The sequence below is a fragment of the Rhinoraja longicauda genome, chromosome 14, assembly GCF_053455715.1.
Source record: "Rhinoraja longicauda isolate Sanriku21f chromosome 14, sRhiLon1.1, whole genome shotgun sequence".
Classification (NCBI taxonomy): domain Eukaryota; kingdom Metazoa; phylum Chordata; class Chondrichthyes; order Rajiformes; family Arhynchobatidae; genus Rhinoraja; species Rhinoraja longicauda.
The window spans coordinates 27,810,081-27,825,150 of NC_135966.1; the positions used below are offsets into that span (position 1 = coordinate 27,810,081).

Below are 15,070 nucleotides of genomic sequence, written 5' to 3' on the forward strand. Positions count from 1 at the left end.
GAGGTCTCTCTCCCACAATATTCTTGTTATACTCCAAGTTTCTTTCCTATGGTATTCAATATGAAGGAATACTGATTCATCAGGTGAGGGGGGGGGGGGGGGGGGGGGCATTGGCTTGTAATTAGCAGAAGACTTCCTTGCTTACATTGGACCTGTCGCTATAAAGACTTTTTTATATCTAGAATCAAAGAACTAGCTCTTTCTGATTGTAGACCTGGTTTTCCTGCTGGTGAGTGACACAGTGTCAAGCAGCATGGAAAAGCCCCTTTGGCCAACCATCAAGTTCTGATTTTACATCAATCCTGCACTAATTCATATTCTTCTTCTCAATTTCTCCAACTCCCTCATCCCCAACCATAGCCCCCAGCTCCAGATTGCTTGTCCATTATTAGTCACACACGATAGGTAAGGCAGATTTCCTTCCTCAGTATACCTTTTTTGGGGGCAATGTTCTGCAAGCCTCATGGTTACCATTATTGTTACAAGTATTTTTACTCTTGATTTCTTTAATTATATGAGTTGACATTCTCCAGCTACGATGATGGGATTTGAACTTGTATGCAATTAGACTGCAGGTCTGCTCTTCCTCCGTACAGCAATATGATCCCTGTACGTCGCAGAATCACATACTTACGAGGCATTTTTCCTTAATTGGACAATCAGGACCATGGGATGTCTAAGAACAAAGGCTTAGGAAATTAAGATTGAAATGAGGGAAAACAAAATACTGTAGGTCTTTAAAATAAATGTACCCAATTGGTTTATGGTGCTCAGATGTTAACTATAATAGATTTGGCGGAGATGGATATGGGTCAAGCTATGGAAGCTTAAGTAAAAAGAACAATAATATAGTTACTTGAATACTGAGTGGAGTCAAATGGTCATATGACTATTTTCCACTTGTGTTCTAATATACCAGTAGTAGCATCCATCTTTAGTATATGTACTTTTTCTTACTTTCACCATATTCACTACCGTCAAATTAACTTTCAGCCACATTAGAAACATAGAAAAATAGGTGCAGGATTAGGCCATTCGGCCCTTTAAGCCATTCAATATGATCATGGCTGATCATCTAAAATCAGTACCCCATTCCTGCTTTTACCCCATATGCTTTGATTCCTTTATTTCTAAGAGCTAAATCTAACTCTCTCTTGAAAACATCCAGTGAAATGGCCTCTACTGCCTTCTGTGGCAGAGAATTCCAGATTCTCAACTCTCTGGGTGAAAAAGTTTTTCCTCATCTCAGTCCCAAATGGCCTACCCCTTATTCTTAAACTGTGACCCCTAGTTCTGGACTCTCCCTTCTGTTATAACAAATAAAAAGTGTTAGTTATGCCAATGTTCCATTTATTCATTCTGAATTCTGGACAGTGAAGGCGTTGCCAAACTGTCAGGCATATTTTATCTATGTTGTGTACTGTGCTTGGCAACTTGCAGGGAGTTATCCTTTTGTCAAAACAACTTGCAGCAGAGAATTTGGCAAGACTAACTGGAGCTGAATCAGAGAATGCAGAGAACACTTCTATTAATATAGCTAATCTGATCTTGCAGAATCTGAAGAATGCTACAAAAACGGTTGTTTAAGTAATAGTTGATTTTATTTTCATAACTTTGATAGTAATTTGACATTATCAGAAAATTATTCCTTGCATGGAGAATGAGGTATATTGGGAAGAAAGCTGAAAAGTTTCATCAACTTGAATTTGGGAATGAAATAACATGGAATGAAGGTAATTAGCAAAACGATTGGAAAGATATTTCAAGATTACTTTTCATCCATAAGCGATGGGCGTCTTGAATTATTGCCTGAAAGAAAAAAGCAGGCAGAAAAAGCTAATGTTTGTTTGCACTTTGTAAATGTTAAATGTTATATTAGAACAGAAGTGCGCAGTTCAATGATAATTGCACGCAACACATAATGAAGCTCAGATTTCCATGGGGTTGAGCCAAATCAGGCCAGCAATGTCAGCAGTGGCATGCCATTCATTCCTGGCTTCCACTGAAATCTGTCACTTGTATGTTCAACCGAAAAACTTCTTTCACTCTTAACTAATGAAATCCTGTAGGATATTCAATAACTGATCTATCAAAGTGTTTTAAAAATGGATTCATGCTGTACTAATGCTATAATCTTCAGAAGTATATCTTTTGCAAAACCAGTGCAACAGCCATGTAAATTTAGTAGATAAACAGAAGCTGGCAGCTGCGAAATCCTGTTTAGATGAATTTCCTATATCTGATTTTTAGAAAATCCAGGAAGCTCACTTTGGACATGTTGGAACTGGAAACACTTGGAATAAATTTCATGTAATGTCAATCCAGTTCTAAAATGCATTTTTTTAAAAACAATTTGACCAGTTTTTAAACTTTCAGAGGTTTGGATGACTTGAGGCAATTCGTAAAAAAGTGATAAAATGAAAAAAAAGACTGCAGAGGCTGGAAATTTAACAAATAAATAGAACAATTTTGGAAACACTCAGATTAGGCAGCATCTGTGACAAGAAAAAGTTAATATTTCAGGTCTGACAGCCTTCATCAAAACGGAAAGAGAGAAAACAGTTTAGTTTTCAATGCAGATGACTGGATAGAACAAAGCATAGACAATAGGTGCAGGAGTAGGCCATTCGGCCCTTTGAGGCAGCTCGCCATTCAATGTGATCATGGCTGATCATTCACAATCAGTACCCCATTCCTGCCCTCTCCCGATACCCCCTGACTCTGCTATCATTAAGAACTCTATCTAACTCTCTCTTGAAAGCATCCAGAGAATTGGCCTCACTGCCTTCTGAGGCAGAGAATTCCACAGATTTAATCTCTGATGGGGTGAGACCAATTAAGTAAATTTGGGACAGACCAAGCAAATATCGGGTGATCATTTTGAACACTTGTATTCAATCGACTGAGTGGCTGAGCTTTTGAATGCCAGCTATTTTAATTGTCTATCATATTCACTTTCTGACCTATCAGTCTCTGGTCTCCTACCCTGCTGCAGTAAGGTCTAACACAACCTTGAGGAACAACACCTAATTTGTTTGGGCACATTGCAACCTTCTGGACTCTATTGATTTCTCTATTATGAAGTAACTCATTCTTTCTTTTTATTGTCTGTGTCAGAACTGGCTCTTTCTGTTAGCCTTTCATCTGTGATTTTGGCTTAATTCTCATGTAGCATAGCTTGATCTACTGATGATGTCCCACACCCCTGCTTTTAGCAGCAGATAACACATACAAAGAACCAGAATCTGCCTCTAACTGCTACAATAACTCCAGTAGACACAAGGAACTGCAGATGGATGTGGATGACCTCAGGTTCGTCCGAGAATCCGAGTCATTCCTGGACAAGTCCTACAGTGAGATTGTTACACCAAATGTACTGGAAGAGAGAAGGTGGGTGTCGGTGAGAAAAGGAAGGAAACTTGGAGTGAAAAGGTCCCCGGGACCTTTTGAGAACAGATTCACCCACTTGGAAACTGTCGGGGAAGAAGACGTTACCACACTGAGCGGCAGACTGGCCTGCGAAGCAAAAAGTGCTGTAAAGCCAAAACCAAAGAGGCCGACGTCAGGCAACGCTGTGGTAGTAGAAGACTCCATTGTGAAAGGTATGGACTGGGGTTTCTGCGGCAACAGGCGGGATTCGAGGATGGTGTGCTGCCTTCGTGGTGACAGGATCCAGGATATCACGGACAGAGTGCAGAAAATCCTCAAGGGCGAAGTGGTAGTGCATGTTGGCACAAACGATGTTGGAAAAAAGGGGATGAATATTCTGCTGCGTGACTTTAGAGAGCTCGGAAAAATGCTGAAAAGCAGGACCTCCAGGGTGGTTATCTCCAGCTTGCTTCCAGTTCCTCGTGCTGGCGAGAGCAGGAACAGGGAGATGCAGGACCTGAATGCGTGGCTGAGGAACTGGTGAAGGGGGCAGGGAATTAGATTCTTAGATCACTGGGATCTGTTTTGGGGTAAGGGGGAATTGTACAAAAGGGACGGATTGCACCTTAACAGATGGGGGACCAGAATTCTGGCAGGTAGGTTTGCCACTGCTACACGGGTGGTTTTTAACTAAATAATGGGGGAGGTGTCAAATGGGATAGTCAAGGATGGAGTTAAAGGGAAAGAGAGTAAAGGGATAATTAATAACCCCAGAATTAATGGGAAAGAAAGCTCACAAAGGGATAGGAGAGTATGGCCAAGTGTAATAGGGATCGATGTGAAGGGTGAGATGAGTAAGGGATTGAAAGTATTGTATATGAATGCGCAAAGTATAAGTAAAGTAGATGAGTTTGAGGCTCAGTTAGAGGTTGATAGATACGACATTGTGGGGATTACAGAGATGTGACTGCAGAAGGATCGGGCCTGGGAACTTAATATTCAGGGTTATACATCCTATAGAAAGGACAGGCAGGTGGGCAGAGACGGTGGGGTAGCTCTGCTGGAGAGGGTTGAAATTCAGTCCCTCGCGAGGGAAGACATAGGGACTAACGAGGTAGAGTCACTGTGGAATTCTCATGCCACAGAGGGCAGTGGAAGCCAAATCACTGGATGGATTTAAGAGAGTTAGATAGAGCTCTAGGGGCTAGTCGAATCAAGGGATATGGGGAGAAGACAGGCACGGGTTATTGATTGGGGTCGATCAGCCATGATCACAATGATCCGAATCGCCTCCTCCTGCACCTATTTTCTATATTTCTGTTTATATCTCTTCCTCTGGCTTCACAATTTACTCCACTTCTTTTTTTTAAATCTCTAGTCTTTGTCCATCCACCTACCAATAAAAATCCCCCACACCTGTATCCACCTTACCAGACCTTATCTTCCTCCCACTACAATTAGTCTGCAGATGGGTCCTTATGTGAAAACATTGCTTTTCTGTGTCTTCCAAAGATGCTGACTGTCCCGCTGAGTTGCTTCGGCACATTGTGTCTTTTTATATTGACTCTAGTGGCTGAAGGGAAATGCTAAAGTAACTCATGTTAAGTGTACTATGCTCCACAGGAATTTGTACAATGGCATTATCACTGTCAAATTAATGTCTTTCAAATTTTGCTACCCATTGTGGGATACTGGGGAAAATAATAATATAAAGAATGATAAAGTGTTCCTCAAATGAAACATTAGTTCATCTTTCTTTTCGACGGATGCTGCCTGACCTGCTGAATGTTTCCAGCATTTTCTATTTTTTTCAGATTTCCAGTTTCTGTCGTTTTTATTTTATTTTTCACAAAAAGTATGGGATAATTTTGTAGGATCCAAAACATTGTCTTCTATACATTGAACTCCAAGCTGAGACTAATAATCAGAATAGCACCAAAATTAGTAATGGCTCAATATTGATCATTAAATGATGTCTTTATCCAATCTGGGCTTTATTCAAAGCCCAACCCACCCAATCCACCTAAGCAGACCTACACCTCCACCATTGCACAATATTGCATGAATGAATAAGTAGAACAAACAGTACCAACCTAAAATAGGTTAATTATTCAGTTAACAAAACTAGAGATATCCAGTATTTCCCTTAAGCCAAATTAAATTTGGTTAAATTTTTTTTGTAAAACACCAATAATAGTAAGCACACTACTACAATTAACTACCTTCTGAAGGTAGTTATGCTGTTATTCATAGAAAAAGTGTGCATTTAAAAAAATGCTATTAAAGTTAACACACATTATATATATTTTGCTAAACGCAAGCTGGGAAGTGAAATGAATCAGTTATTTTAAATTAACTAATATTGATACAGTAGGTAAATGATTGCCTTCCATTTTCTAATCTGCCTCTACTAAAAAATCTACATGTTAATTTATTTTAATAAATCCAATGCAATTTGTGTTTCTATTGTTTATTCAGCAGCACAGCTGGGAATGGATTAATGTCAGTAAAACACAGGTCCACAACACACCCCATTTTTAAATGTATCACAAAAGGCTGGAGTAACTCAGCGGGTCAGGCAGCATCTCAGGAGAGAAGGAATAGGTGACATTTCGGGTCGAGACCCTTTTTCAGACTGATGTCAGGGGGGGGGGGGGGGGGCACAAAGAAAGGATGTAGTTGGAGACAGGAAGACAGTGGGAGAACTGGGAAGGGGGAGGGGAAGAGAGGGACAGAGGAGCTATCTAAAGTTAGAGAAGTCAATGTTCATACCGCTGCAAGCTGCCCAGGCGAAATATGAGGTGCTGTTCCTCTAATTTGCGGTTGACCTCACTATGACAATGGAGGAGGCCCATGACAGAAAGGTCAGACTGGGAGTGGGAGGGGGAGTTGAAGTGCTCAGCCACCGGAAGATCAGGTTGGTTAAGGCAAACTGAGCGAAGGTGTTGAGCGAAACAATCGCCAAGCCTGCATTTGGTCTTGCCAATGTAGAGAAGTTGACATCTGGAACAGCGGATACAATAGATAAGGTTGGAGGAGGCGCAGGTGAACCTCTGGAGGTTCGTTGAGTTACTCCAGCCTTTTGTGATACCTTCAATTTGTACCAGCATCTGCAGTTATTTTCCTACACCCCATTTTTAAATAATTGCTAACAATAATTATTTAATCTTGAGAACTGTCAGGTTGGAGAGGTCCTATACAATACATAGGGATGAAATTATTCAGCTTAGAATGATATTAACTAACAAAAAAAAATACTCCTGAAACAACCTAGAAAAGAATTGGGTTTTTACTTGAACAAAAATCAAAGTTCTTGTAGGATCACTAAATTCTCAATGATTTGCCGAGTCCAGTAGTAGCATTTAAAACTTTCTATTTAGGCACATCGGTTATAAGGCATCAGAGCGAAGCATTAAAATATCTGCAGACCTTAACTAAAACTGATCATATCACAACTAACAAAAGACAAAACTCGGGAATTACAACAAAAAGACTAAAGACTGATAGAGTGATAGACTAAAAGCCTGAATAGAGTGGATGTGGAGAGAATGTTTTCACTAGTGAGAGAGTCTAGGATCAGTGGCCATAGCCTCAGAATAAAAGGGACGTATCACCTTTAGGAAGAAGAGGAGGAATTTCCTTAGTCAGAGGGTGGTGAATCTGTGGCATTCGTTGCCACAAAGGTTGTGGAGGCCGTTAATGGATATTTTTAAGGCAGGGTTGATAGATTCTTGTTTACTATGGGTATCAGGTGTTATGGGGAGAAGGCAGGAGAATGGGGTCGAGAGGGAAAGATAGATCAGCCATGATTGAATGGCGGAGTAGACCTGATGGGCCGAATGGACTAATTCTGTTCCTATCACTTGTGAACATATGAGCAAAACTAGCAGACAAAGAATTCAACTAATAACTTTCACATAGAACACACTGATAAAAAAAACAGGCTTCCTATCTATATAGGGTGACCAGGATGCATAAAGCACCTTCGTACTAGTGAAGATATTATTGTTCACAGTACTGTCTAGGTTCCTATCAGTTGTACACTTCCAGCATGTCTGGGCCCACCCAGTCCCACAGAGCCGAATACAACTCGGCCGGTAAGCCATCGCTTCCGGGAGTTTTACTCGAGTCAAAGGAATGGAGCCATTCAGCTCCTCTAGGGTCAGTGGTTGGTCCAGACTCTCCCAGTTGCTGTCCTCCAAGACCTCCATGATAGTGGACAGGACATTCTGGGAGGCGGTGCTCTCTGTGGCCTTTCTGTCGTACAAACCTGTATAAAAGGATCTGCAGATCCTCAGCATGTCCGTCAGTAGGGATGTTACCGGGCTGTCCTCCTCCTTCAGGTTGTTGACCACAGAGCTCCCCCTGTGAACCTTATGGATGAAGAAGCGTGAGCACGTCTCATCCTGCTCCACGTGGTGGATGCTTGATCGGAAGGATCTTGGATGAGCTTGCCGGCCCTTCATCTCTCTAAGCACCTCCCTCACATGCATTCCTCTCGATTGCAGAAGGAGCAGTTGCTGCAAATCTGTCTGGAGTTGACACAATTCCAACATGTATAGTCCCTCTTTATCTCCTCAATGTTCTCTGGGGTCAACAGCTTCACATTTAACTTCCATGTCCCTCTGCCTGCCTTCCGGTCCTCCTGTAGGTGACAGGAAGCCTGAAGAAGGCAGGTGTCTGAGAAGAACACCTGTGTGAGATCGGTGTCTGACCGTGATGACCTTCGACGTGAAGATGAAGTCTATCCGGGATCGGACTGAACCATCCGGTCTCGACCAGGTGAACCGCGACTGGGACCCACCTGCAGCGTCGCTGAAGGCGATGCGCAGCTTTGCGTCTTTGACCGTCTTCATTAGGAACTTGGAGGTGCTGCCCAGTCTGTGGTCGGCACTGCCGGATTGTCCAGCCACATCGATGATGCATTTGAGGTCACCGGCCAGAACGAGCGGCCGGAACGTGGCCAGTAGCGGTGGGAGCTGCTGGGTGAGGCGTACACATTAATCACCCGGAGCAGAGGGCCACGGTACATTACATCCGCCACCAGGAGATACCCCCCAACCACCTCCCTGACCTCAGTGATGGTGAAGCTCCCTCCCCGCAGCAAGATCCCCAGACCGGAAGCGCGACAGTCATTACCCCCCGACCATACCGGCAGTCCGTGGGGCCACCATCGCGACCACCTCCGATAGCTGCGGAGGTGTGGCAGCCCACACTCCTGCAGAAAAGTCACATCCGCCTTGACCTTGGCCAGGTACTGCAAGGCGTTTACACATCGTGAAGTGTTCTTCACGCTGCGCATTTAGCGATGCCAGTTTTAGCTACATTGTCCTTAAAAAGTCACTGACTGTCATCTTATCCTCTCCTGCCCACTGCTTTGGTGAATTGCAGCATCGTTTCAGGGCTCAGGTACTGGGTGCTGGCATCCTCAAGGAAGGGGATCTCCTCTGGCATAGCTGGAGTTGTTGTCGGAGGGATCCTCTCTGTTCCACCCTCTTCTGGGCGCACCGTTCCCTCTGTCTCCTGTAGCTGAGGTACCGTGACTGATTCATTGCTCCTGGTCCCCCGGAGCTGGGGCCCATTGGCCGCTGCACTGCCCCCGGTTTCCCGGAGCTGGGGGACAACAGGCATGTAATTTCCCTTTCCAATCTCCTCATCCGTTTTCTTCCTCTACCTCTGTCGTCGGATCCTCAATGTTGCCTCATCCTCCAACGAGGAGAGGTTGCTGGCGTCAGTCTGGAAGAGGACTCTTTTATTAGACTTGCCCATTCCCTCTGGTCTTGGCCATTTGGGCAGAGCCCTCTGGTGTTTCTTACTTTTCACCACCTGCCATGTCTCCTCCTGTTCCCCCTCTTCCATCGACTCTCCCTCCTGGACAGGGGGCTGGGGGTCTCTGTCCGGCAGTTGGGGGCTCGAGGTGGTCGGGCTCTCCTCATCCGTTCTCTCTTTCTGCAGGGGTCTTGGCAATGGTGGGAGGCATCTCGACCACCCTGGGGATGTTGGCAACTGCCCCTCTTATGGCCTGTGCCTAGGTGCTGGCTCTTTTAGGGCAGGCCCTGTAGAGGTGGCCTGCCTCCCTGCACAGGTTGCAGTTCTTGCTCACTTGGCAGTCCTTTGTCTCGTGGCCTTCCAGCTTGCAGTTCTTGCAGACAACTGCACTGCATTGGGCCACCACGTGCCCGGGGTTGTTGCATTTCCTGCACACCCCGGGTTGTCCCGCATAGGTCATGTAACCTCGATTCCCTTCGATAGCGAACATTGAGGGAGGGTGGATGATGACTCCCTTCCCGTCCACCCTCAGCTTCACCTTGATTTGCCGCTTGCTCGTCCAGATCCCGAAAAAGTCCTTCACATCCGCACAGTTCCCTGTTCCCTCAACATGACAAGCAAGGAAGGTGACGACATCCACAACGGGGCATGCAGGTTAAACGTGTGCACTGTGATCATCCGTTCCTTCTGGGTGGGGAAGGTGAAGAGCGGCTGCACCTTCAGCAGCGTCAGCGGAGCTTCGTTCCCCTTCTCCCGGAAGTCTTGCAGCAGCTTCTGCCATCCTGTTGGATACTTGAAAGTGACATCAAAGTAACATCTTCTGCCATCCCGTTGGATACTTGAAAGTGATATCATTACCCATGAAGTCCTGGAGAGAGTAAATCTCCTTGGCCTCAAATTTGCAGGCCTCCAGCAAGACCTTCCTGATGAACAGGTCCCGTGGGGAGTCCCCTCGCTGAGATCCTTCATGCTCACTCACAGGGTATTGCAGATAGCGTTCTCCGCTCAATTTGCTGCCGCTATTCTGACTGGATGAGGTGTTAGGTTGGTTACCCAACCAGCATGGATCTACCTTGAAGCCAGCAAATGACGGACCCCTGGTCACCAACGTGCTAGATCGTGCTAGATCCGCGATCCTCGACTGATAAGAACAGATACTATACTTGATCTTAGCCAAAAGTGTGGATACTGTGAAGATTGCTCACCAAGCACACTTAATTGTAAATATACAACAGAATCATATATTCAGTGATGTGACAGTTAGATAGTTGTGGGAGTAGAGAAGGGCAGACAACTTGAATACTATAAATCAGTTGGCAATGAATTATTTTGAATGAATAGGTATCTTATTGCCAATTTAGGTGCAGTTTATTTATAGACATCCCGATTTTGCCATACAATAACTTAAATAAAGCACTCATTAACAGTTGGAGGTATATTCCAGTATGAGCCAGAAGTGGTGAAGGAGAGATTGTAAAATAAGAAAAAAAGAAAAGGCTCTTCCAACCAATATTGATTATAAACACATTAAAGTGGAAGTCAATTATTGATTTGTGGATGTGGTATTAATCTTGGGTTAATGCATTATCTATGTGCAGCTATTTTCCAGAAATCACCAGAGAAAGCCCTGATAGTTATTCAACCTTTTTCAAATATTATAATTTTGACCAAGATCAACCACTTTAATGTTGAAGAAAACTATGTGTGTGCCTTCAGGGTTTTTTTGTGTATTCGCTAAGTAAAAACTCTACATAAAGGCAAATTATTGTAAATTAAAAAAAAAATCTTATTTCAATGATTCATGCACAAGAGGTGGTATTTAACCACTAAGCCTAGGAACTTCACACTGCAACTTATGATTTGTGAATCTAAACTACTACTTAGTAGTGTAACCTGTTATTGTCTTGTTTCAAAGTGCATGGAAAAAGCAAAGGTGCAGTAATTTCTGACACTAAATTTAAACTGAAGTAAAGTAATCTTAAAACTACACCTAGAAGATCATCAGTTCAGTTTATAGTTATCTTAACATTATGAATCATTCAAATACATATGCATCTGTCATAAGTAATATTGGTTGGTATCACTTTAAGAATTCCTTCATGCAACCAATAGTCTGTACTTTGCAAGATAGGTGACCTTGCTGAAAGTCAGTCTGTCTCTAGAGTAAGTCACATTAAGAAAACGCTATCTTGACAAGCTTATGCTTGTCCTTTATTTTTTTTTAAAGTACATTTATTCAAGCTGATTCATGCTATTTTTCCTGCGAGTCATCAAATAGCATTTCTGACATCATTAAATTTAAATGTCTTGTCTGATTCAGAAAAGCAGTATCAAATGACAGGTATACTACCTCCACAATGAGGTAACACATGGATTTGGTTTAAGAGACATGATCTCTGTGATTCAAGTAAGAGAGAACACGATGAAATACGATCAGTTGAGCCACTGGATTTCCAGGAAAGTAATTTGTTGAAAGAATAAGATATTGGATGGAAAAGTTCATATTGTAATTTGAGCAGGCAATGGCAGATGAACTGGATAATGTAAAATTATCTCATTAGTCACAAGGGGAGAAATTGTATTATTTAAGCTCTTTTGAAACCCTGGAGAATGCATTTGTTGCATTAAAACACATTACAACTTGCCAAGATATAGATTATTTTTTCCAGTTGTTTACACTCAAAGAATAGTAAGGAGGGTCATTTGATACTTTCATAACCAACGAGATTGTTCGTAACAAATTGGAGGTATGAAGGATTTATTCATTATAGTATTTGCGAATCCAGCCAGAAGGGGAGACTACCTCGTGAGACAGTTAACTTTATAATAGTACTCTGTCATGCAAAGCTGCAGAGCTATTCAAAGCCAGGCTGGAAATGGCTAACAGGAAGAAGTACATTGAGTGAAGCAGGAAACAAAAGGCAGATTTGGAATGGCTTACATGGAGACAGGAATATGAGTAGCTTAAAAGAAATGTCCTGCCTCGGGAGTGGTGGGAAAGAATGTGTACAATGTGGTCTTAAAAATTATTTAAAAAAGTGCATAGCACAAGCAAGATTGCTTAGAGCTTGGACATAATGAGAATGGCAACATGAGCATCTGAAAAAGAAATGTACAGGGAGGTAGATTGGAAATTATTTCTGCCAACTGAACATATTGCAAAGAAAATCTAGAGTGAAATAAATGATCATTGCAGAGATCCAGTCGTGGCCAAATTCGGCATACCAGTTAAAACAATGAAGCTGGTACCAATTGAAGTTACTCTGTGAAAGGAATATCAACAGCCAAGATATTGATGCAAGGGCAACCAGTCATTTCAACCAGACTCGAGAACAGCAGTTGACTTTCTTTTAAAACTGTTCATCTGAAGGTGGTGCAGTTAGAAAGAGATATGTGGTGTCATGGAGCAGCAAACGTACAATGAAACTAGCTGAGAGATGCTCTCTGGAGGTGATGACCCCAAACAATTGAGAGATAATGTGGATCTCATCATAGTTTGGCAGAAAAACATCATGTCTACACTTGTAAGTGGTAGAATCTGAGATTTTAAGGAAATAAAAGACACAAAGTTTTAGTCACCAATCCATGTTCTCCAGGGATGCCACATGACTCACTGAGTCACTCCAGCACTTTGTATCTTTTATGGGTAAATCAGCATCTGCAGATCCTTATGTCGAGATTTAAAGGAACACAGGATCACCAAAGAGACACACGAGAAACTCAGCGGGTCAGGCAGCATCTCAGGAGAGAAGGAATGGGTGATGTTTCGGGTCGAGACCCTTCTTCAAACTGAAGGGTCTGAAGAAGGGTCTCGACCCGAAATGTCGTCCATTCCTTCTCTCCTGAGATGCTGCCTGACCTGCTGAGTTACTCCAGCATTTTGTGAATAAATACCTTCGATTTGTACCATCATCTGCAGTTATTTTCTTACACATAATATTTTATTTGATTGGTTTCACTAATTGATATGTATTCTTAACCAATCTTTAGAAGTTTCACCATAACCAATCTATAGTGAAACTTCCTATAAGTTTGTTACTTTCTGTGAAGAAAGTCAGAAACATGCTGTCTTGACAGTATACTTTTATTAAATAACTATGCTTGCTTTTTGAATTGAACTTTGTGAGAGGAAATGATACCAAGACTTCCTTGGTCGCATCCCTCTAAATATATTCAACCAACTAGTGTAACTAAGAGCATTTAGGGAAAGAACATTTTGATTGCAGTGCATCCATTTAAAACACCTTACAAGATTCACTGACTGAGAAGTATATTTGAGAGGTGTTCTATTTTTAAAAAATCCCCATTCTCGTAAGTTACCTTGCAGAGTCCATTTTAGTTTACTGAACAAAAAGCAGGATTTTATTGGAGTGTACTAAATATAGCTGTAGCAAGAGTAGTTTGAGAAGTTTTACTGATTTACTTATTTCCTCCCGTCCACCTCACTTCCTTTCAAATGTAGCTTGTCCACATTTGAGACTTATATGGATAAATGGTTAAGAGCCGCTGATCACGTATCCGGGGAATTAAGAATGCAGTGTATTATAATAGTCTGTAGTTGGTTCAATATGCTGCGCCACAGAGAACCATTAAATGGATTAAAAAAAAACACATGTGTAAATAAGCCTTTCGGGGGCGAAGTTCAGGAATAAAACAAACAAACAAAACAAAAAGATCAAGAGCAATTGACAGGAAAAACAATTCGGTTTGTGCCTTGAGAGAAAAAAAACATTGGTTGCGACTGCATGGCGAAATGCTCGGCGTATTTTACCATGCTCCTCAGTAGTCACACACACACACACCTGACTCCATGACACAGCTGCTTTGGGTGTGGCGCTGAGATCAGTGGCAACTCTTCCCGGCACCGTGTTGTCCTCCCCCACCCACACACCACCGATTTCGCAATACCAGTACCCCATCTTGCCCCTTCAGCGCACACGTTCACGGGGGGTGGGGACAGCGCCCGGTCTCCTGCTTTGTTTCCTGCTCGCCCCCCCTGCACTTCCGACCTCTCCTGGTGCGGGGGTAGGAGGTGGGTGCGGCGACTTTACTCGGAAGCGCTTCCAGTCACCCCCTCCGCTCGATGACTCGGGAAGGCTTGGTTTCCAAGCAGTGTTGAACGAGGGCGAGAGGAGGGATTAAGCGGCCGGGAGTTGACCGGGCAGGAGCTAGTAACCTGAAACTGGTGGGGAAAGGGAGCAAAATAAAACTTAAACCAAGTAAGTGAGAAGTGTTAGTATTTGGAGGGGAGGGGAGGGGAGGGGAGGGGGGGGAAAGGGAGTTTTTGCGACTGAAGGTGGGCGCGTTGGCGGCGGCGGTTGGAAAGTTCCGTTTGGAACTCTTTGGAAGTTTAAATGGCCGCAGAGCGGCGCGGGGCGGGGTGGGGTGGCGCCAGCCGCCTGGAGCCCCCACTCTGAGGTTTTGTTTTAATTTCCTTTGCGGTCGGGCTGCACAGATTTTTCAATTCTCCTCCGTCCACGACGAGCGGCGGGTGGAAAGAGTGGGACTTCCCTTGCCTCCCGACGTTTCGGCCGGCCGTCGGTGTTAGGCCGCATCCTCCTTGTTATTGTTCTCGGGACACCGGAGAGGAGAGGAGAGGTCGGGCCTGTCCGGGCTGGCTCCAGTCTTACCTCGGCAGGCAACGCCCGCCGTCTCTGAATGTACTTTCAGTTTCTGCGCACGCATTCTGAACATTTTACTTGCCGAAGACTAAAGTCTCTTCCACTTCCAATGCAATTCGTTTAATTTTACAGTGGAAGGTCGAAAAGTGGTCCTTGCAAATGATCGAAACTGGCACTTCAGACGCCAGGCGAAACCTCCCGCACTTTAATCCCAGAGCCCCATGATTTTAAGTATTTCTGGAATGTTTAACTATCTGGGTGGATCTGTGTCGGTAAAATCATTTTTCCCCTCAAAAAAAGTTTTGTTGCGG

General features: G+C 43.5%; 1 protein-coding gene and 1 long non-coding RNA gene across 4 annotated transcripts in view; one reads left to right on the plus strand and one right to left on the minus strand.

The window, feature by feature from the left end:
* ctnna1 (catenin (cadherin-associated protein), alpha 1) overlaps nucleotides 1-15,070 on the plus strand; it is a 366,450-nt gene that overhangs the window by 257,022 nt on the left and 94,358 nt on the right. Inside the window, exon 1 of one of the 3 annotated variants that reach the window (XM_078411616.1) lies at nucleotides 14,028-14,357. The exons of the other annotated variants lie outside the window; for them this stretch is intronic. The gene's annotated coding sequence lies outside the window, so the exon portion shown is untranslated. Of the gene's footprint in view, nucleotides 1-14,027; nucleotides 14,358-15,070 lie in introns of those variants that run through there. 3 annotated transcript variants of the gene reach the window in all.
* On the minus strand, nucleotides 1,553-14,149 carry LOC144600158 (uncharacterized). The gene is made up of 3 exons (XR_013548094.1): nucleotides 13,941-14,149; nucleotides 8,174-8,348; nucleotides 1,553-1,809 (listed from the first exon to the last, which is right to left on the minus strand). It is a non-coding gene; the product is annotated as an uncharacterized LOC144600158 (long non-coding RNA).